This window comes from Canis lupus, chromosome 16 (assembly GCF_048164855.1).
Source record: "Canis lupus baileyi chromosome 16, mCanLup2.hap1, whole genome shotgun sequence".
Classification (NCBI taxonomy): domain Eukaryota; kingdom Metazoa; phylum Chordata; class Mammalia; order Carnivora; family Canidae; genus Canis; species Canis lupus.
Genome location: NC_132853.1, coordinates 41,639,167 through 41,661,296, shown reverse-complemented (window position 1 = coordinate 41,661,296; position 22,130 = coordinate 41,639,167). Strand labels below are relative to the sequence as shown.

At 48.1% G+C, this 22,130-nt stretch overlaps 1 pseudogene; it reads right to left on the bottom strand.

Moving 5' to 3' along the window:
- Positions 1–2,000: 2,000 nt before the first annotated feature.
- On the bottom strand, positions 2,001–2,817 carry LOC140607543 (V-type proton ATPase subunit E 1 pseudogene; annotated as a pseudogene).
- Positions 2,818–22,130: the final 19,313 nt, after the last annotated feature.

Below are 22,130 nucleotides of genomic sequence, written 5' to 3'. Positions count from 1 at the left end.
ACCACAATTAGATACCATTTCACACATACTGGGATGACCATAAGTCAAAATTTTTAAAAAGGAAAATAATAAGTATTGTCAAGGATGTGGAGAAATTAGAACCCTCATACATGGCTGGTGGGAGCGTCAAATGGTGCAGCCACTGTGGAAGCAGTTTGACAGCTCCTCATACAGTTAGACATGGAGTTACTATAGGACCTAGCAATTCTACCCCTCAGTGTACACCCAAGAACTGAAAAGATATGTTCATACAAAACCTGTACACTGGGCAGCCTGGGTGGCTCAGCGGTTTAGTGCCACCTTCAACCCAGGGCGTGATCCTGGAGACCCGGGATCGAGTCCCACGTTGGGCTCCCTGCATGGAGCCTGCTTCTCCCTCTGCCTGTGTCTCTGCCTCTCTCTCTCTGTGTGTCTCTCATGAATAAATAAAATATTTTTAAAAACCCTGTACACAAGTGTTTATAGTGGCCTTATTAATAATCAAAAAGTAGAAACAGCCCAGTGTCAGTTTATTGATAAATGGATGTACAAAATATGGTAAACCCATACAATGGAATATTATTCAGTCATAAAATGAAATGAAGTATCGATATAATCCTACAAATGGACAAACCATGAAAACATGATGCTAAGTGAAAGAAGCCAGACTCAAAAGGCCATGTATTGGTATGATTCTGTTTATGTGAAACGTTCACAATAGGTAAATCCAGAGAGACAGAAAGGAGATAAGTTTTGCCAGGGAATGTGGGACAGGGAATACTCTAAAAACTACTGAACTGTATACGTTAAAATGGTGAATTTTGTGGTATAGGAGTTATATCTTTTGGGGGAGGAGGGGCAGAGGGGAAGGCAGAGAAGCAGACACTGCACTGAGCAGGAGCCCCTCACAGGGCTCAATCTGACAACCGCAAGATCATGACCTGAACCAAAATAAGAGTTGGCCTCTTAACTTAACCCACTGAGCTACTCAGGTGCCAAGCAGAGAGCCGGGGAGGAGAGAAACTTAACTAAGTAGGCTCCACGCCCAGCACAGAGCTGGATGCAGGGCTTGAGATCATGACTGGAGCAGAAATCAAGAGACTGACACCCAATTGACTGAGCCACCTGGGCGCCCTGTATATGAGTTATATCTTAATAAAATAAATTTTAAAATACAGAATCCACAACATCTGACATAATCTGGAACTGGGTCTCAGAGAATTCTTTTGACTTGATGTAGAATCTGCATTATATATACACTGGAGATAATTGAGTGTCTATTATCCAATATGGATAATGGGTTCTCTAATATAATAACCCAGCCTATTGGATGTGATAATTGTAAAATTAGTGACTGGACTGCTTACACACTAAGATGGGTGTTGTGCTTCTGTGTAAGTGTATGGAAAGGTTCCTATGGTCTTTTTTTTTTTCCACATAAACCTTTTGTTTTAATAAATAAGACATATTCATGGCTTAGGTTTTAAATCACATTTACAGGGTAGCCTGGGTGGCTTAGCGGTTTAGCGCTGCCTTCAGCCCGGGTCGTGATCCTGGAGACCCGGGATCGAGTCCCATGTCGGGCTCCCTGCATGGAGCCTGCTTCTCCCTCTGCCTGTGTCTCTGCCTCTCTCTCTCTGTGTCTCTCATGAGTAAATAAATAAAATCTTTTAAAAAATCACATTTACAGATGAGGAACACTTCTAGGCCCAAACAGGTTAGCGGTGAAGCGACTACTGCTGGGAGAAATGCACGCCCCCATGCACTTTAAGCCTAAGAGCAAAGACTTCATGTCAGAGAACACCGTGCACATCACCTGTAGGCTCAAGAACTGGAAGCAGAGGACTGGAGGAAGAGTGGAGACTTGGTGAAGCTCCTGTGACCACCATCTGATACCCTCGCCTTCACACTACAGAAGCTGACAAAAGTTGTGCTACTTTTAGATAAGCTAAGAAGGAGCTTTCCTGATTATATGAAGTGGAACTTTCTATTGTTAACAATTAGGATAAGGGCATTAGCTACACAGAGTATCCACTGACAAATACAGATTATGAGAACAGGCAAGAGGAAGCCACACAGGTATCTTGTTTCTTCAAATATCAGAAACTTCCACGCCACAGCAGGAGAGCAGTGGATGAACTCTACCTCTCCCAAAGGTTTAGTCCAAAAACTTCCTGTTGGCATTTGCACCAAATAAGGCTTCCCGTACTTCTGGCATCATCTGCTGGGCTATGAGGTCCAGCTGGCTTTCTAGAATATTGGAAACCTTTATTTTACAATCCCCATTATAAATCTCCACTCCACCAGCTATTTCCTCAGGCAGGTAGCATTCCTGATCAATTTGCTCATCAACATCTTTTTTGGTGACAATTTTGTACATAGGAATCGCTTTTTACTGCAGCCTTCACCAGAGGGAAATCCTGTTTCCTGCAACGAACAATCATTCGGGGCTTCAACAACTGGTACAAACCCTGGAGGACCAGTCCATCCAGCAGCACTTGGTACCTGGTTGTATCTTTTACCATTTTGCTGAGTCTCTGTTTTGCTTCATTTAGTAGGTCTGTAATAAGGTCATATCTTGCTCTGAGGACTTTGAACCTTGCTTGATTCATCAAATTAAACATCTGAATTTTCTTCTGCTGCTCAATCTGCTTTTCTTTCTTCTCACAGTATTCCATAATCTTCAGTCTTTGGGTTTGCACAAGACGACCTTTCTCAATGTTGAACTCTTCCTCTGCTTTCGCATCTATTTCCTTTGCTTTATCGTTGGCTTCTTGTTCAATAAAAGCCATCATATGCTTAATCTGCTTCTGCATGTCCAGCATCGCTGAGGGCCATGGCGAAAGCTGTGCTAGGCCAGAAGGCCACTGGCTCGAGCTTAGCCTGGAAGGTGATGGCAGAAAGCAGGAAAAGCTGTTCCTATGGTCTTATACTTTTGAGTTTAGTTTGCCCTTTGTATCAGTGTTGTATTAAATTTCAATAAGTAAAAGGGGAAAAAAAAGAATGTCCACAAAATTTTCAGCCACTTGTATCAAAAGTCTTAAAAATGTGGGGCAGCCCCGGTGGCGCAGTGGTTTGGCGCCTCCTGCAGCCTGGGGTGTGATCCTGGAGACCCGGGATCAGGGATCAAGTCCCACATCAGGCTCTCTGCATGGAGCCTGCTTCTCCTTCTCCTGTGTCTCTGCCTTTCTCTCTGTGTGTCTATGAATAAAAAAATTTAAAAAAATAAAAAGTCTTAAAAATGTTTGTGGGTCAGCCAAGTTTTTTTTTTTAAGATTTTATTTATGTATTTATTTATTCATGAGAGACACACAGAGAGAGGAAGAGACATAGGCAAAGGGACAAGCAGGCTCCCCACAGGGAGCCTGATGTGGGACTCAATCCCAGGACCCTGGGATTATGACCTGGGCCAAAGGCAGACTGTAAACCACTGAGCCATACAGGCACCCCTCAGCCAGGTTCTTAGCCAGTTTAAGGATTTGAGGGAGCAGTCTCCCCCACCCCCAGGAGGCCAGAGACCAAGCTGCCTGGGGGCAAGGCTCCAGGCAAAAGCCCACTGCAGACATCAGATCACACTGCAGGCTGGGTCTAGGACCCAGAAGCCTGGACTCCTGAAAGGTGTTGGCCCTCACTTGCCCCTTCCAGCTCCCCACAGAGCAGACTTTACCAGGTGCCTCCCCTTTCTCTGGCTCCCCTCTGAATCACTCTTACTGGAGCATCTCACCAGCAGAATGCAGATCACAGGCTTGACCCTTAGCTTCGAGGAACTTCAATAAAGTGAGTTTGGGTTTCTAGGAGGGGGAGATGGAGCTCACATGGTGGGAAATTTATCAAAATACAAGGAAGGGTAGTCAAAAGGTGTTGAGCAGTCCAGAAGTATAAAAAACATTCTATAGTATCATAGCCTTTGCCTCTGTAACTTCACTTCTAAGAATTGCCCCAGTGACATCATCAGAGATAGGGAGCAAAGGGGATTCAAGGATGTTCCCTGGAGTGTTCCCTATAATAGGGAAGACAAGAGAAGAGGCAAGCGAATATGCATGATGGAATGTTATGCAATTAAAAATCATATTATAGAAGAATTTTTTTTAATGAGTGCAAACGGCATGGGGTAAACGTTTCCTGTACCCAGAATTCCTTTGTTAAAATGCAGATTGTGATGCAGTAGGATTGGGGCAAGTCCTGAGATTCTGCATTTTCAATGAGCTTCCACGTGATTCCTCTGCTGCTTGCTGGGACCAAGGGCAAAATCATGGAGAGGTAATCCCAGGTAGGTTCTAGGGTGTGTGTCTGTGTGCATGGAAAAAAAGACATGGAAAATACCCCAAAAATGTTACATCGATTATCTCTAGGCCATGAAATTATGGGTGCTTTGTTTTCTTCTTTGTATGCACATATTTTTTTTAGTTTCTCTGATGACCATTATAACACAAAGATTAAATAAAAAATGCAAAAAGGCTGCTGCTTCTGTGAGTGCAATTAAACTTTTTGTCTAGTATCTCTCTCAAAATTTTTTCTCATCAAACTCGATAAGAAAAAACAGTTCGTGGAAAGAAACAGCTGTAAGCCATTAAGGCCTAACACCATCAGTAAATCAAAGACACCACGATGGGGCTCTTGGGATCAATGACAGACCTGGATGGGCTATTTGGACCAGCTGAGTTATCAAGAAATGAGTGATGCCAGAAACAATGAAATACCGCATGGAAATGAATTTATAGCACCTTTTGTGTTTGTGGTTGGAATGACCGCGGATGTGGTGAAGTTGGAATGTGTATCAGCAGCCACAAAATAGATTTAGGTTTGTGTCTTGCAAAATTCATCTGAATTTCGTGGCTCCACTCACTAGGCCCAGAGATTAAGTCATCTCCTCCGGTAGGGTTTCAGTGAAGGCTGAATCAGATCCAGAGAGGGGGAGCATGCAGCGCAACGGCCAGCTTGCAGAGGATATTCAAGAAATACCGAAATACAATTTCCCAGTGCTTAGCTGTCGCTGGAAAGAAGCAGGCTGGAGAGCACAGGAAACTTAAAAAAAGGGGCTCCAGGTTTCCTAAATACCGAAGGGGAAGCTGTACCCTGAGTTCTGTGGCTACATCCCTTGTGTTTTAAAGAGAAGGCTTGGGCTGGGTCTGCATCCCAGACTCTTAATGAGCTTTGATGTCTGCAGAACATGAACCAAGAGGAACCAACTGCTCTTCTGCTCCTACAAGTGAGAATTTTCTACAGCTTCTTGGCTGGCCTACCTGGAGTGATTCCAACCCTACCAATATAAGCTGACTGCTTTGTAGCTGCTCTTTATTTTTTGAAAGGAAGCATTGTTGGTAACCAACATTTGTACATCCTCGTTGAGACTGCATGACCAAGGGTGCCTGGGACTCAGGGAGAACTCTGGCCAGCCTCAATCTCTGCTGGATTATTCTTCCAGAATCCCAGTTACTAATCCTGAAAATCATCTTCTCATAAACCTATGACTCCCAGCCACGAAGCAAATAAAGTCCAGCTCTTGAATCATGCTTTCATGAATCTAGCATAACGATACCGCAGTGCAATACAACACCACCCACGATTAATGTTAGACTCTGCAGGTTAAGGGCCCCAAGAAGACTGCTCTCACTTCAGAGAGCAGTTGCAAGTTTGCGGGTCTCCAGGTCACCTGAACTTCTAACCAACTGGCTATACATTTGGAGTTTCCCATGACCCCCTCATATTGGATAATTTGCTAGAGTGACTCACAGAACTCAGGAAGGCTCTTTATTTACAATTACAGCTTTATTTTATAAAGGATGCAAATCAGGACAAGACAAATGAAGAGATCCATAAGGTGAGGTCTAGGAGGGCCCTGCACCCAGGACTTCCATGTCCTCTTCCCATGGAATCAGGAGGTATCATTCTCCTGGCACATCAATGTATTCATCAATCAGGAAACTCAACCAAACTTTTTTCTAATCCCCAGAGTTTTATGGGAGGTTCATTATGTAGGCATTAATGATTAGACCATCAGCTGCATGACTGGACTCAATCTGCAGCCCCCTTCCCTCCCCAGAGGTCAGGCTGATATCACATGGTTCAGAGTCCCAAGCCTTTCAGATGACCAGCCCCTAACCTGAAACGATCAAGGTCCACAAGAGAGCTTCTTGCCATTTTCTACAGGTACTTGGGTTATAGCTCCCTCAGACTCTTACGTTGACACCCTAGGGTAGCTGCAGAGCCTGTGTACCACACTCAACCTCTCTGTGCCTGTTTCCTCATCTGGAAAATGAAAATGTGAAGAGCGCCTCCTGTGGGCCTGTGGTCTGTAACACAATGGTGCTACCCTAGCGTTTGCTGCTGCTCCTGTTAATAATGTTAATAAATAATAATGTGCACAGATTCTGCTCTCCTTGGAAGTAGGCCTTCTGCTTTACAATCAGCTTTCTTAAAGGGCACCTTTTTTTTTTGGACTTGGGACAGTTCAAAGACATCCAGCAACTTGGAACAGCTTTATAGCAATTGTAGTTACCAGAGTTTCTCCAAGCGACTGCCCACATCAGAATCCCTTGGGGGTGCTTTGAAAAACACACTTGAGGGTGCCTGGGTGGCTCAGTTGGTTAAGCATCTGCCTTCGGCTCCGGTCATGATCTCAGGGTCCTGGGATCAAGTCCTGCATTGGGTTCCCTGCTCAGTGGAAAATCTGTTTCTCCTTTACCCCTCCCCCTGCTTATGCTCTCTCTCTCTCTCTCTCTCTCATGCTCACTTTCTCTCTCTCTCAAACACACGCACACACTGATTCTTTTGTACACTGAAGTTTGAGCATACTAGTGTGGAACTCCAGGATAGGAATTTATTATCTGCAGCCAGAACAGGGAGGGAGATCCCATGATGCTGGCCCATTCCATCCTCCACCACAAGGGCAGCACTCCTCACAGGGCCAGGAATGAAAGTCCCCCTGGGAGGATGTTCAGCAAAGCCGGGGCCTTCCTTGGGGTCCTACCATTGAGTGCCAGAGGCCTGGTCTCAAGGACAAAGCTTGGGTGGGATACAGGTAGACATTGACCAACACGGTGGTGGCATTTATTCCTCAGGTGTCCCCTGAGCCCTCTGAGAACCCGACAAATTTCACAGGTCTTTCACACATGGGGCACAGATACAAACAGAGAGGCCCATAATCACCTCCAGAAAGAAGAGAAGAAACTGGAACCCCTGGCCAGACCGTGGTCCTGCATGTCCCTTGTTGGCCTCAGTTTGAGCAGTGAATGGAAAAGCCAGAAAGAAGCTAACTACCAAAGCTCCGGGCCATGAGAAATCCAGCCCCCACACTGAGACCCCTCAGCTGGTGTTGGGGAAGCTTCCAAGATCCTGCAAAGCCCCTAGGTTCTGCTATTGAATGAACATGAAGATCGTCCTTCCCTCCCTTTGAGACATTCCAGGCCTTTCTAGAGTCCACCCGGAACCTAAATAAGCTACCCATGGGGATGGTGAGACTCCAGAATCAAAATAAACTTAAATAATATCCCCGAAAATTGTAAATTGTGTATTTAGGAATTGGAATGTACAAGGCAAGGTTTTCACTTCCTCTATTATAGCTTTCATGAAAGGGAAACAAATAACAAAGCTCCCCCAGGCTAAAGTTAGAGCCGACATATAGTTTACACCAAAAAATATACAGTTAGGTATCAATTTGGAATGCATGTACCTCCAGTGTGAAATCCTCTCGGTGACCACAAGCTCCTTAAAGCCAAAGCCAAGAGCAGGGGAGGCCTCTGTGTGGTCCAAATGCTCAGGAAGAGAGGGAAGTCGAATTTATTGAATGTTTACCCGGCACGTAACTTACACCACCTTACCACGTCCCTACAACGACACTGTGAAATAGGTTTAATCAGCTTCATTTTACAGGTGGGGAAACTGGGGTTTGGAATGACAAGAAACTCATCAAATGACATGGGAACCAAACCATTAGCTGTAGCCAATTTATCTAATGATTGATTTGTCTAATTGTCTGTTTGCATCTTTTAGTATCCTAGCTTTCCCTCCTCTTTTTTTTAAATTTTTTAAATTTATTTATGATAGTCACACACAGAGAGAGAGAGAGAGAGGCAGAGACACAGACAGAGGGAGAAGCAGGCTCCATGCACCGGGAGCCCGATGTGGGATTCGATCCGGGATCTCCAGGATCACGCCCTGGGCCAAAGGCAGGCGCTAAACCGCTGCGCCACCCAGGGATCCCTCCCTCCTCTTTCAGTATGCTAAAGACTTTATAAAAAGTATAAAATGTAAAAAATATATTTTTAGGGATGCCTGAGTGGGTCAGTGGTTGAGCGTCTGCCTTCTGCTCAAGCGTGATCCCAGGGTCCTGGGATCGAGTCCCACATCAGGCTCCCCACGGGAGCCTGCTTCTCCCTCTGCCTAAGTCTCTGCCTCTGTGTGTGTGTCTCTCATAAATAAATAAATAAAATCTTTAAATATATATATATTAAAAAAAATTTTTTAATGATCTGCCAATTATTGATCAAAGCTGCTGGGTCCCACTGCTAGTGGGTAGTAGAGCTGGTAGTCTAAGCATCCAATCTGATTCCCCTGCCCATGACTTTGTGCTCCCCTCTTCAATGAGAAGAGGAAGTCAGAATTTCCCCTGGAATCTGAAACAGCTGGTCATGAGGGTCAGAGGCAGAGGCTGAGTGCCTATATGGACCCTCCCATCTGCCTGCCAAGGGCCAAGGGCTGAGGCTGCTGACAGCAGTAAGGGCAATGTCCACAGTCCGAGGCTTCAGTGTCCTCTTCTGTCTGCTGAGGGCACCGGACAGGATGCTCTAAGGCTGTGGTACCTAAATGCTAGGGTGTGAACCCTGTGTGCCAGAGCCCCAGAAGGAACTCATAAATTTACATGCCTGGGCTTCACTCTAGATTGACTGAATCCAAATCTCTCAAGGTGGGTAATGAGCAGTTAGCTGTTTTCCTCACACTTTCAAGGAGGCCATGGCAGGTGCTGGGCAAGGATGAGTGGTTCTGGAGGGCCTCTTGTGCAGGGTCAGGAGGATACACAGGAACTGAGGACACTGAGGATCACAGGAAAAAGGACATGGGTGTAGCAGCAGACACCAACAAAGTAGAGTGACCATGCCCAAGAGACGGGTGAAGACAGATGCCAATGACCTTGGCTCAGCACTCCCTATCCCCATCTCTGCTATGCCACAGAAGCCCCTGGAACTAAGGCGCTGAGCTGGGGGTGGCGGGGGACACGACAAAACCCTGGAAAGACTGAATTTAAATTTGGAATTATGGAGTTCAGCTGACAATGATGAAGTTGTTTGCCGCTACCAGGCAGAGTGAGGGTCTCAAATAAAGATAGAGGAAAACTAAGTTGCATCTTTTAGTAGTCTCTAAATTGTAGCTAAATCGTTTCTTTTTGCTGTCCAGTCAGGGGCAGCCTGGGACCTCAGGCCTTTCCAGCTGTGATGTCTGCTGTTGTTCTGACTCCTGGCCTTTTTGACCTTGTCGCTACCACAGAAGCCAATGCTGCTGCAGCTCAAGACACTGCCAAAGGACAGCCAGGTCAGGCCCCAGTGGGGCTTTGCTGGACCAGCCCGGGAATGTGCTTTGTCCCCCAGTTGTACGGTCAACAGATACTGTTGAAAGCACTGCATGCAGGCCCTGGTTCTGGGGACAGTCAGTTGAATAAGATACTGGCCTTGTCCTTACCACATTTACAGTCTTGCAGCAACAAACAATTAGAAGCCACTGGTTCTAGGGACTTAATCAGGAACTGCTCCTTATTGCTGCTTTTAAGAAGTGGCATCTGCACATCTCCAGCTGCTCAGTCAACAAATATTTATTGAACAGCTACTCTATGCCAGGCTCTGTTGTAGGTGCTCAGGCTATGTCAGTGAACAAACAGTATAAGTATAAACAAAAGGGCCCCAAACATCTGTTTTTGTCTCTGCCCATCTTGATCTTGGAGAAGCAAGTGTTGATGCTTCAAGCTAAATGATCAAATGATAAATTCTGTTACAAGGCACTTCCCATCTCCACCAGCACCCCGTGAATTCCCATCCCCTTTTGATCCACAGTCAAGGCTAACTTCAAAAATCCCTTGGTAATCAGCTGAGAGCTTATAGGGCCCCGACAGTCCTTCAACAGCCTGTGGGAATGTCCCAAGAGGAACATTTTTTGTCAAAAGAATGCCAGGAGTTTAATTACTGTGTGGCCCGTATTGGTGATTTCCATTTGACAGAGCTGAGCCCAGACAGTTCCTAGGAAGGCCCTTTGTGCGAGGCCGTGGCCACTGGGGCCTGTTCTAGCCAGAGCAGGAAGGAGCCTGGGGCCTGTGCCCTGGGCAGGGGCAGTGGGAATGCTTTGAATGTCTCCTCTGCTTGTGGCCATGGGTTTTACCACTGGCTACTGGGGGCGGTTTAATTAATCATGTCCACTACTTGTCATTTATCATTAGCAAAACAGGAGGGGTTTGGGTTAGGGGCAGCCAAGAGGGCAGGGGAGGCTCTCTGAAAGCAAGGTGCCTGGATAAATTAAAGTTTTACCCATTAATCTCGTGGGGTGGCCGCTGTTGGGCAGCCCCACGTTGTTTCCTCCTGTTCAGTGGCCAATCTAGTTTTTCTGTCAGGGCTTTGCAGCAGCTTGTAGGGGAACCATCAACCATTGTGTTTTTCCCTGTCAAATCCCAGCAAAAGGCTGTGTTGTGTGATGCACGTGGGAAAGAGAAAGAGTGAAATGTGTCCTGGGGATTGGTTCCCATTGGAGCTGCAAACCAGAACTCTAGGGTAGATCCAGTCTAAGGTTAGATTTTGTTTGGCCTTGACAGTGTTCGACAAATTGGAAAACGTGACATGCAAATCTGGGTTTCTGGCTTTTCTTGACAAAGCAAGATGTAGCAAAACCAAGCTTTCTTCTTCAGCAGGGCAATATGCAGCTGATGGCCATCTTTAGATGGTCAGGGCAGCCATGTGGGGTTGTGCAGGTTGTACACTGCACAAAGGCACAGGGCAGATGGGGCAAATGGGAGGTGATTCCAGACCAGGCTGTCTGCCCGGCGGAGAGGACCTGTAGGCAGAATGTGGGCCTTCCAGTTCACCACCTCCAGAAATCCCTGCTGCCTTATTCCTGCTTGCCCATCCATTTATGTTACCTATCTGAGCTTGGTAAGCCCTTGACGTTTTGACTCCTTGTATATTCAGGACACTGTTCCATCTTCTTTCTGTGAGAAAGTCTTCTTCCACTTTCAAGGCTCAGCTCAATTCAAACTTCATCCGAATACTTTCCTGGGCTTTCCATAAAAAGTGAGGGTTCTGGGATCCCTGGGTGGCTCAGTGGTTGAGCATCTGCCTTTGGCCCAGGAGGTGATCCTGGAGTCCCGGGATCGAGTCCCACATCAGGCTCCTTATATCGAGCCTACTTCTCCCTCTGCCTGTGTCTCTGCCTCTCTCTCTGTGTCTCTCATGAATAAATAAAAACGTAAAAAAAAAAAAAGAAGAAGTGATGGTGGCTCCCTGCTTTGTATTTTCTCAACTAGCCACGCACATGGCTCTATTATGTCACTCACATACTATTGTGCTCTAATTTGTTTCCAGGTCCTTCCTTCCCATGGACTTTGAGCCCCTTGAGGAAAGACCCTACTCATTCCTGCTTTCCCTCTCCCTGGCACATAGTACTTAATCAGTGAGGGTTGAATGGATGACTTTGTGGCCAAGTTGACTTCAGAGGAGAGAAATCCCCTAGATGCTGCCAAATTCCCAGGCCATGAAAGTTAGGAAGAGGTAAGAAATTTTAGCTTTGGGGTATTGAAACAAACTTGAACTCCTAGTTCCCTCTCTTGGATGTTCTCTGGGGCACTTACAATCTCTCTTTTTTATTTGTATTTATTTATTTATTTTTAAAGGTTTTTTTTAATTTGTTTTAGAGAGAGAGAGAGAGCACAAACAGGAGGGGCAGAGGGAGAAGGAGAGAGAATCTCAAGCAGACTCTATGTGAGCACAGAGCCTGCCTGACATGGGGCTCGATCTCACAACCCTGAGGTCACGACCTGAGCTGAAACCAAGAGTCAGATGCTAAACCAACTATGCCACCCAGATGCCCTTTTTAATTTTTTTAAAGGAGGCTCTAGACCCAATGAGAGACTTGAACTCATGACCCTGAGATCAAGAGTCATATGCTCTACCGACTGAGCCAGTCAGGCACCCCAAAATCTCCCTTTAAAGATATACAGCCAATCTTTTTTCCAGCTTTGTTGAGATATAATTGACAAATAATACTGTGTAAGCTTAAGGTGTCCAACATGATGTTGTGATACATGTATATATTATGAAACGATACCACGATCAAGTTAGCTAACACCTCCATTACTTCACATAACTACTTTTTTGTGTGATGTTAAGACCTACTCTTTTAGGGGCACCTGGGTGGCTCAGTGAGTTAAGTGTCTGCCTTCAGCTCAGGTTGTGATCCCAGGGTCCTAGGATCAAGTCCTACATCAGGCTCCCCTGCAGGGCAGGGAGCCTGCTTCTCCCTCTGCCTCTGTCTCTGTGTCTCTCATGAATAAATTTTTAAAAAAATCTTAAAAAAAGAAAAAAGACCTACTCTTTTAGTCACTTCCAAGTATACAATACAGTGTTGTTAACTCTAGTCATGCTGTACCTTAGATGCCCCCTAGAACTTATCTCATAAATGGAAGTCTGTACCCTTTGATCCACATTTCCCCATTTCCCCAGGCCCTGGTAACCACCATTGTACTCCCTGTTTCTAGGAGTTCAGCTTTTTTAGATTCCACACATAAGTGATATCATCCAGTATCAGTCTTTCTCTGAATGACTTTATCTCACTTAGCCTAGTGCCTTCAAGATCCATCCACCTTTACAGATGGCAGGGTTTCTTTCTTCTGGTCATTGAATAATATTTCACATTTTATTTTTTTAAAAAGATTTTGTTTATTTATTCATGAGAGACACACAGAGAGAGAAGCAGAGACATAAGCAGAGGGAGAAGCAGGCTCCATGCAGAAAACCCTATATGGGACTTGATCCTGGGACTCCAGGATCACACTCTAAGCCAAAGGCAGACCCTCAACCACTGAGCCACCCAGGTGTCCCTCACATTTTCTTTATCTGTTGATGCATACAAGTGGTTTCCATGTCTTGGTGATTGTGAATAATTTTTCAGTAAACATGGAGATGAAGATATCTCTTCAAGATAGTGATTTCATTTCCATTGGCTATAAATCCAGAAGTGGGATTACTGGGTCATAGGGTAGCTCTGTTTTTAATTTTTTTGAGGAACCTTCATATTGTTTCCCATAGTGGCTGCACCAAATTACATTCTCATCAACAGTGCACAGGGATTCCTTTCTCTCCACATCCTCATCAACACTTGTGATCTTGTCTTTTTGAGGAACATTTGAGTCTTGAGCCATGCTGATTCAAGGGTTTCCTCTGAGCAGAAAACGGAATGTTTGTGAAAAAAAAAAACTCAATTTCTTGTTCTGTTGTAAGGAGTTGGCAAGAACCCAGACTTGCCCCTGCCAAGACCCCTGTGAAGGAGCAACACAGATGGTGTGGCCAGCAGAGCCTCTGGAGAGAGGGACTGCTCCTCATTCTGCAGAACAATTTCGGGGTCCTATCACCTCCCCCTCCCCAGCCAAGCTGGAGCCTGAAATTTCTTTAACTAAGAACAAAAGGCCAATGTTCCTTCTGTTAATCATAGAGGGGACTGAACATGTAACTGCTTTAGTTAGGGGAGGAGACACACAGGTCTAAATTAATTCTCATTAAGGTGTAAATGACTGATAAAGGATTCTTTCCTAAACCCTCGAGGCCGTGGCAAGAAGGTAAAAAGAGATGTAGGAGATAATCAAATGCCTGAAGGGGGCTCCACGAGGAGGGAAGAGGCAAAGAAAGGAAAGTCTGGGGTTTAGGAAAGACCAAAGTTAGCTTAGGACTTGCCCTGGAGCCTGGAGAGGTGGCGTTGGACAGATGTAAAGGAGCATCAGGCCCTGCCGTGTCGACCTGCATCGATGCTGAGACCCCAGGCTTCAGAGGAGCAGCAATACCCACTAGGGGCGTCAGAAACAGCCAAACTGTGAATGAATAGTCTGTGGCTGGAGCAACAGAGAAGGTGGATAAAGAGGAGCACTCGAGAAATCTCCGTGGGGTGACCGGATGAATAGGAAATCAGAGATGATGAAGATCTCCCTCAGGGTCAAGCAGCTCAGAGCCCAGGGGAGGAAGCAGGTGTCAACAATAGTTAGAGCCCCGCCAACGCTCCCCCACCTCCACAGGTCCTCCGCAGGAAGTGCGGCTGGAGTGAGAACACACCCGTTTGAATGGCAGAAAGTCCGAGATCTCGCATCAGACGGATTTGAGCTCAAAACGCAGCCCCCCCTCTCTTGACTCAACGATCCCAGGCAAGCCCCTAACATTCCTCGGAGCCCCTTCCTCTTTTGCAAGTTCTGTGTGAGAGCATCCAGCACATGGTGTGCTGTTGAGAGGAGGATAAGGGGCTGACGCCTGGCAGGGGCACAGCACAGGGCGAGCCCGCAGTCGCCGCTCAGCCAATCTTAGCCATTACCATTATCAGCCATTCCAAGAACCTGGGCTGGGGGGGAGGCGGTCACGTAGTCTGAGTCAGAGGAGATTCTTGATTTTGTGATGGGAAAGCCTGGAAAGAGAGGCAGAGGTCGTAGAAGTCCAGATCAGCTGGTTGGTGCCTCAGTAACAGCTGATTCCAGGGTCTCAGGGATGTCAACCACCATGGTCAAGTTCATTTCTCTCTCACGCTTTGTGGGTGTCATGTGTCAGCTCCTGTCGCACCCCAGACTTCCTTTGCTCCAGTGCCCGGCAGCAAGGCCCCCGGCTGGGCACTGCCGTCCCTCCACGCAGAGGGAAAAGAGAGCCCAGTGAACCATACTTGGCCTTAGAAGCTTCCACTCCCCACTGACTCACACGTCCCACTTCACTGACTAGCTAGCACAAGTCACATGGCCAAGCCTGAGTGAGGCCTCTGGATCAGGGAACTAAAGTTCTCCTTCAGACAGGAGGAGAGAATATTTGTGAACAAGGAGACAGTGTGTCACAGGCTGGGAGCAAATAATTAAAGGACAGGAGAAGTACCATATACTCTGCACAGTGCTGGGAGGACAAGGAAAGCTTCATGGGGGAGGTGACATGTGAGCTGGCTCTTGAAGAACGTGTAAGAGCTCACAGGAAGAGAAAACGGGAAAGATTTAGGTAAAGTGAAAAAACAAACGCCAAGCCACGGAATTGGGGAAAGGTCTGGTGTGTTCTCTAACAGGCTAACCCTGAGACACTGAACGGGGCCAGGACACGGGTGCTTGGACTGTCAGGCTCAGGAGTCAGGACTTCAGGACTTCTTTCTAAGGTGATAGAAAGGCACGGGGCTTTCTGAGCAAGGATATAGGATTTTGAGTCGTTGCGGTGGCCGGATGGAGGGATGGTTTTCATCCCTGGTGCAGAGAAGCAGCCCTAAGTCAAGGAGAACGCCCCCCCCCCCCTTGTGAAGGTTGAGGTGTTCTGCACTGCAGCTCAGACAAGACCAGTTCCCCCGGGGGGCCCCCTTCCTGCTAGCGGGGAGCGGGCGCTGCTCGCGGGCCCAGGCCCGCAGGGGCGCAGCAGGACGGGCGCTCCGGCCCGGGCTGAGCCCCGCGGACCCGCCTGACCCCGCGCGGCCCCCCGCGCTGGGAGGGGCGCCCCTCCCCGGCCTCCGGAGGCCTGGCGTGGCGGATATTTGTGTGTGATACGATTGTAATTTGGGCGCCTTTTGGCCGCAGTAAATTGTCCTGTTTGCACAGCGCCAGGCTGAAATAGCCCGGCGCGCGCGCCCCAGGAAATGAGCTCAGGGCCGGGCCGCCGCGGAGAGGGCCTGCAGCCGCCCCGGCGCTCCCCTCGCCCCCGCAGGCCCGCGTGCGGCCCGGCGGCTATTTTTTCATGGACCCGCTTCAACAGCTCATTTGAATTATGATCGTGGAAAAGCGCCACCGACAGAGCTCCTAGCGAAGTGGGAGCCGCGGCCGTGGGGACGTCGGAGGGGGCGCGGTGGCACCTTGAACCCAGGCCTGGTGGGAGATGGGCTGCTGGGGCCCCCTCCCACCAGGCGAGGACGAAAGCCACACCCGCCGTGGCAAAGTATGATTTCACACAAATGATTTCCCAGTAGGACTCTACAGCCACGGAGGAGGACGCTTGAAGCACGGTGACACCCACATTCCCCTGCCCTGCCTGCCGCACAACAGCGATTTCAGTTTTTCAAGCTCCTGGCCCATCTTCACCCCTCCACAGGGACAGTCCTGTCGCCTTGTAATGATCATGGCATATATACAATCCTGTGCCTTTTTTTTTTTTTTTTTTACATGCCTTTAACTTCTAAATACTGGTTTTGGTTGTTAGAGATTTTTCCACTTTACCATTTCTACTCGTGACACAGTATTAGATTGAGCGGATGTGCCATCACTTACAGGACCATCCCCCTATGTTGGCTGGACAAGGTGTCTTCAGTTTCTCCGGATCATAAATAACATGGCAGTAAATGTCTTTGTAGATATAGAATGGTTCTCTCTTCCTGATGAATTATTTCCTTCGGATTAATTCCCAGGAGGAAGATTACTGGGCCAAAGGCTATGAACATTTTTATGTCGCTTGGTATTATTGCTAAATTGCTTTCCAAAAGGGTTGTGTCTGATAATTTACAGTTTTAAAGGAGGAGCTAACCAAATGTGTACACTGCACTTCCCTATCCACACACAAAGGGTATGACCGAGGGGATCAGCAGGGTAGGTCCCTGGGGGGGCCGCTCCAGGTGGGGGTAGGTGAAGGGTGACTCAGAGAGGTGGGTGCTGAGAGAGCCCTCACCCCAGTTTTGGTACTTTCTGGAAGGGCAAGCTTTGGATTTTGGGCTCTCTCTCTTGCCCTTTCTGTTCCCTTTGTCAGATGTTCAGACCTGTCACACCCAAACCCTTGTTTCTGTGTCCAGCTCCCAGAGTTCCCTTTAGCAGGATTTGCTGAGCCAGCTTATCATGAAACAGGAGAGATTTGTGTCTTTGGCTTCTTGTCATCTTTGTAGCAGAGCTGAGCCCGCAGTGACAGGCTAAGGAGGGGTGCCTGGAGTTTGCTCTGAGAGAAACTGTACTTCTCAGCGCATCCAAGTCCTCGCCAGGTAGGGCTGCGGTGGCATCTTCTCTATTTACAAAGACCAGGTGAAACTGAAGACAGACTATCTGCTGTCCACACTCCAACTATCTGGTGTGATGTCGTGTCTCCCACAGAGAGGGGACAATGGTAGGAGACAGTTGGGCAAAGGAAAGGCAGAGTTGGTTTCTGCTCTTTTGTAGAAACTCATGTGTTCCTAGGACAAGCCACTCAGGGGGTGTGGCTCCAACTTCGCTGACAAGATGATGTTCTGGATGGATCCCAGCTTCTGGGATCCAGAAGCCCTTGGCAGAGTCTCACTTAGGCTCCCAAATCATCCTCCCATGGCTACACCACAGAGAAGAGGACAGAGGGTGGTCCTGCCAGGAGGTACTCTGGGGTGGGAGGACAGCAAGGTGGAGCCTTGGGCATGTCAGGTCTGAACATCTGGCAGGGGAGGGAGAGGACTGGACAGGGAGCCTGAAAACTCCTGGGATAAACTGGTACCTAAGGAGAGGCCAGCCCCAGGCGCCACAGTGCTTTCTTCTGACCCCCTCTTCTTGCCTCCAGAGCCTCCAAGGGACTGCTGGAAAGCCACCACCCTCTCACTGGAGGGTAGCACACTCAAAATCACCCCTCCACCCCTGAGGCCAGCCGGGCCCGGGATCCCGCTGCACCTGATTCCCCATCCCCTGGCGTCAAGTTCATGACCCCTTGGCTGCCCTGGCGGAGAGACAGAAGTAAGCCCACACCCAGGGGAACTACCTAGACTGGGTGAAAAGGGCACCGCTGGGTGAAAAGGGCATAAACTGGGGGATCTGGCTGTTCTCATTCTTAGGCTGATCCTCCCCTGCTTTGGGCTGTTTTCCCACAATCACTGCCTATTAGCAGGTAATCCTTTCCCACCACCCCACTCAGCTCTTTTCAACCCTTCAGCCCCAGTCCCTAATCTGGAATATTGTCCCAGTGCCTCCAGTTCTCACAGCCTAATCTATTTTGTTTTAGTAAATCTATTAGTAATAGTAAATCTATTACTTTACAACGGCCCCAACCAATTAGCGCTCAGCATCATCTTCTCTAGGTGACTGCAAGGCCCTTTTTAGCCCAGTGTGACTTCGTGGTCTTGTTCAGGGGCTCGTACAAGGTCCGGCTCCCCGGACCCCCTGGTGGCACTGCCTGTATCTTACACATCATTTGAACACGCTGGTGTCCAGCCCAGCTCAGAAGAGCACGTCAATCAATTTCAGCTGTTCATCCAACTCCTTCTGCACAGATCAGAGTCTTGGTGGAAGGTGACAGGAAGTGATGCTGGCTGGGAAGCAGCAAAGGAGTTAACTGGAAGGATATTAGTGAGCACAAAGGGTCCACAGGAAGCCTGCACACCGGGATGGAATGGGCATGGGAGGCCGAGGGACAGGAAACCAGCCAGTGTCACAACCCAGGAAGTTGGGTTAGGAGGCTGCCCAGGTACCACCCCTGTTGGCCACCACTGCCTCTGCTGTGAGATCACTGCCAAGTGTGGATTCTGGGTAAGTTAGGGGAGCAGCCGATTGGCCAAGCCTGGGTTACACGTCCAACCCCAGACAGAGGTAGAGGATGTGGCCTTCCTGACCTGTGTGGTAGGATCCCTTCCATCCAGGCTTACTCCAGGCCTATTCCATACCCCAAAGTGGGATGCTGAGTAGCCCTGCACTCCCAAATGACAAATGTCTAATAGTTACTGATAGTGTGTCAGATGTCACCCTGGTGCTGGAATCCAAACATCCCAGCCAGGAAGTATGTGGATAAGAAAGCAACCTTAGCTCTGTTTGTCATTTTTGGGCATCCCCTCCATGCCAGGCACTATCCACGGGCTTTCTCAGATGTCACCCCATTTAATCCTCACAGAGGTCAGAGCTGAACCAAAGGGGTTAAGCGTCAAGGGAGCAGCAGGCCTGCCAAGGAGTTAGGACAACTTCATACCGAAGCTACTGCCTAGCTGGGTCTTAGGGACAAGCAGATGGATTCAAGCAGGTAGGAAAAAAGGGAAAAGCATTCCAGGTGGAAGGCACAGCACGTGTAAAGGCGTGGAGGGATGACGGAATCAGAGGCTGCTCAGGCCATCGTGGCTGCTTGGTGTGGTCGGAATGTAGGAAGTGAAGGCGGGCCAGAGGCTCTGGCAGTGGTCTGTGCCAGAGATAGGGGGCCTTGAATCCTATGATAAAAACAGCTAATGTATCTTGAACACTTAATAAATGTCAAGTCTTATATGGGGCCCTTTATGTTCATTATCTCCCTTGATCTTCACAATAGCCCCCACAAAACCCATGTAAGACACTGAGGATCAGAAAAGTCAAGTGACTTGTTCAAGGTCACACATCTACTAAATTGGTGGAGCCAGGACCTGAGCCAAAACCCATGTGTATCAACCACTGATGGTGCCAGGGGGAGCAATCCATGCCCTGCCTATGATCCTTATCTTTCTCAAAGACTATACTCCTTTGTAGGATTCCCCATCTCCTCCCGCCCCCCATGGAGAGTGATCGTCACAGTTCACATGGTGTGGTCCGTCTTCTTTGCCCAACAAGGTCATGTCAAGGAGGCCATGGCAAAACTAGCGCCTTTGTACCTTGAGATTAAAAAGCCAGTTTCTCTATTATCACTTTTTTTTAAAGATTTTATTTGTTTATTTGAGAGAAAGAGAGAGAGAGCATGAGTAGGGGGAGGGGTAGAAATAGACTCCCCGCTGAGCAGGGAACCTGATGTGGGGCTTGATCCCAGGATGCCAGCATCATGATCTGAGCCAAAGGCAGACACTTAGCTGACTGAGCCGCCCAGGCACCCCTCTTATTACCACTTTTTGGTTTTGTATTGAGAGGACAGAAACCACCCACAGAATCTTTTGTGAGTAGGGGGAGTTCTTGAAATAGAAAATACAGCCTTGTGCTTTGGCTGGGTCTTTTCAAGGCACCACCAGACAGAGGAACAGATGCAGAGGGCACCTGTCATAGTGGTTTCATGTTTGGGCTATGGTGAAGCGGTCCAGGTTTGAATCTCAGCTGCCCTGCTTAGTAAGTCATATGGCTGTGGGCAGGTTATCTAACTTCTCTGGGTTCTCAGTTTTCTCATTTATAAAACAGAGAATAACCCCTCATTGGGATTGGGAGGAATAAAGAATATGGTTTTATAAGGTATCTGGCATGTGGTGAATATTAAAAAAAAAGAAAAAGTGATTTGGTAGGGGGAGAAGCAGTTTTATTCCACTTAACCCAGGCCCTGTGATGGTCCTCTGGATCTAACACATGCAGTAGGCTGATGGGGTGGGTGGAGTGGAGACCTCTCAGAGTTGCTGCCTGGGTGGCAGGTGTGAAAACGAGCTCCCAGCCATGCAGAGCCTGGCCAGGACCATGAGAGCAAACCCCATCAGGGTCTGGGGAAGAAGAGGTTGGTTTTGGTCAAGGAAGCTGGAAAATTTATTTGATAACATGGAATTTAGATCCAGCTTCCAAGACTGTGGAGGGTTGTAAAACCTCGATGGGGAGATAGCATTTTGGGTGGAAGAAACAGCAGAAACCATGGGATACAGGTAAGAGAGAGAGGCTTTTGTCACATCAAAACATCCCATGAGCGGGGATCCCTGGGGTGGCGCAGCGGTTTGGCGCCTGCCTTTGGCCCAGGGCGCGATCCTGGAGACCCGGGATCGAATCCCACGTCAGGCTCCCGGTGCATGGAGCCTGCTTCTCCCTCTGCCTGTGTCTCTGCCTCTCTCTCTCTCTCTGTGACTATCCTAAATAAATAAATAAAATATTAAAAAAAAAAAAAAAAAACATCCCATGAGCAACAGACAACCCCTATCCAAAACCCTTCCGGGTCATGACAACCAGCCTTCCCTCCCGACTCCTGATATCCTGTGTGTCCGACATAGAAAGATCCCAGAGGGGTTCCCAGATGAGCTCACTTGCAATGTCCTCAAGCTGTACACTGGCCCTCGAGGCCTGCGGGCTCCTGCTATGCTGATATCACCCGGTGTTGCCTATCAGCTGAAGGCACACCGCCTTCCAGAATGCTTCCCACAGCTCAGCAAAGCAGGGCGAGATCCAAGAACATCGCTCCGAGAGGGGGGGCGGTGTCCAAGCCCTCCACGTGAGCATCCTGCAGCCCAGGGGCTTGTCCCTGCTGTCTCAGGTAAAATTTTGGAAACCTCAACCCCTAATTACTGCCTGGCACAGGGCACCCAGTGGTTTCCGGGCGGCTCGTGTTGATTCGCGCGCAGTCTTCATAGGACATGGGTCTGGGCTAAATTTAAGCACCGTCACAGACAATTTACCAGTTTTCTGTGGGGGGAGTAATTGAATGGTAAACCATAATTACCGATACAACTGATACCTTAATTCCCAAAACAATCTGTGGAGGTGTGTGGAATTCAAATCAGTCCAATTAGAATTCCATCTTCTCATAATAAAATACAGCATAATTGCTAATTGCCCCCTGGCTCACCATATTTTAAGGCAGAAAGTTGGGTTTGTTTTTTAATATGGCTTTTATTTTAAAGTGTTTGTTTTCAATTTTGGACCACTGTCCACGAGAGGGAAAGGACCCAGGGCTCCGGACTTTGGGTTTCTCTGGAGCCTCAGTGCTTCACCCCTTGGCAAGAGCAAGAGGCCAAGGATAGGGCCAGATATGCATGGGGCTTCACTGATGTCTGAGGCCTGGCTCTTAGCAAGGCCAGAAGAAGCTCTGTTGACATAAACCACTTGAGTGTTAGGGCGCTCCTGAGTTGACAAAGCATCCCAATGAGCATTAGAATCAGACTTGCAGAGGCTCAAACCAGACCATAGGATGTGTGGCAAGTGATTCGACCTCCCTGGGACTCCATTTCCCTAGCTGCGGAATGGGTATAATAATTGACCTCTGGGATCCCTGGGTGGCTTAGAGGTTTGGTGCCTGCCTTCAGCCCAGGGCCTGATCCTGGAGCCCCAGAATCAAGTTCCAGTTGGGTTCCATACATGGAGCCTGCTTTGTCCTCTGCCTGTGTCTTTGCCTCTCTCTCTC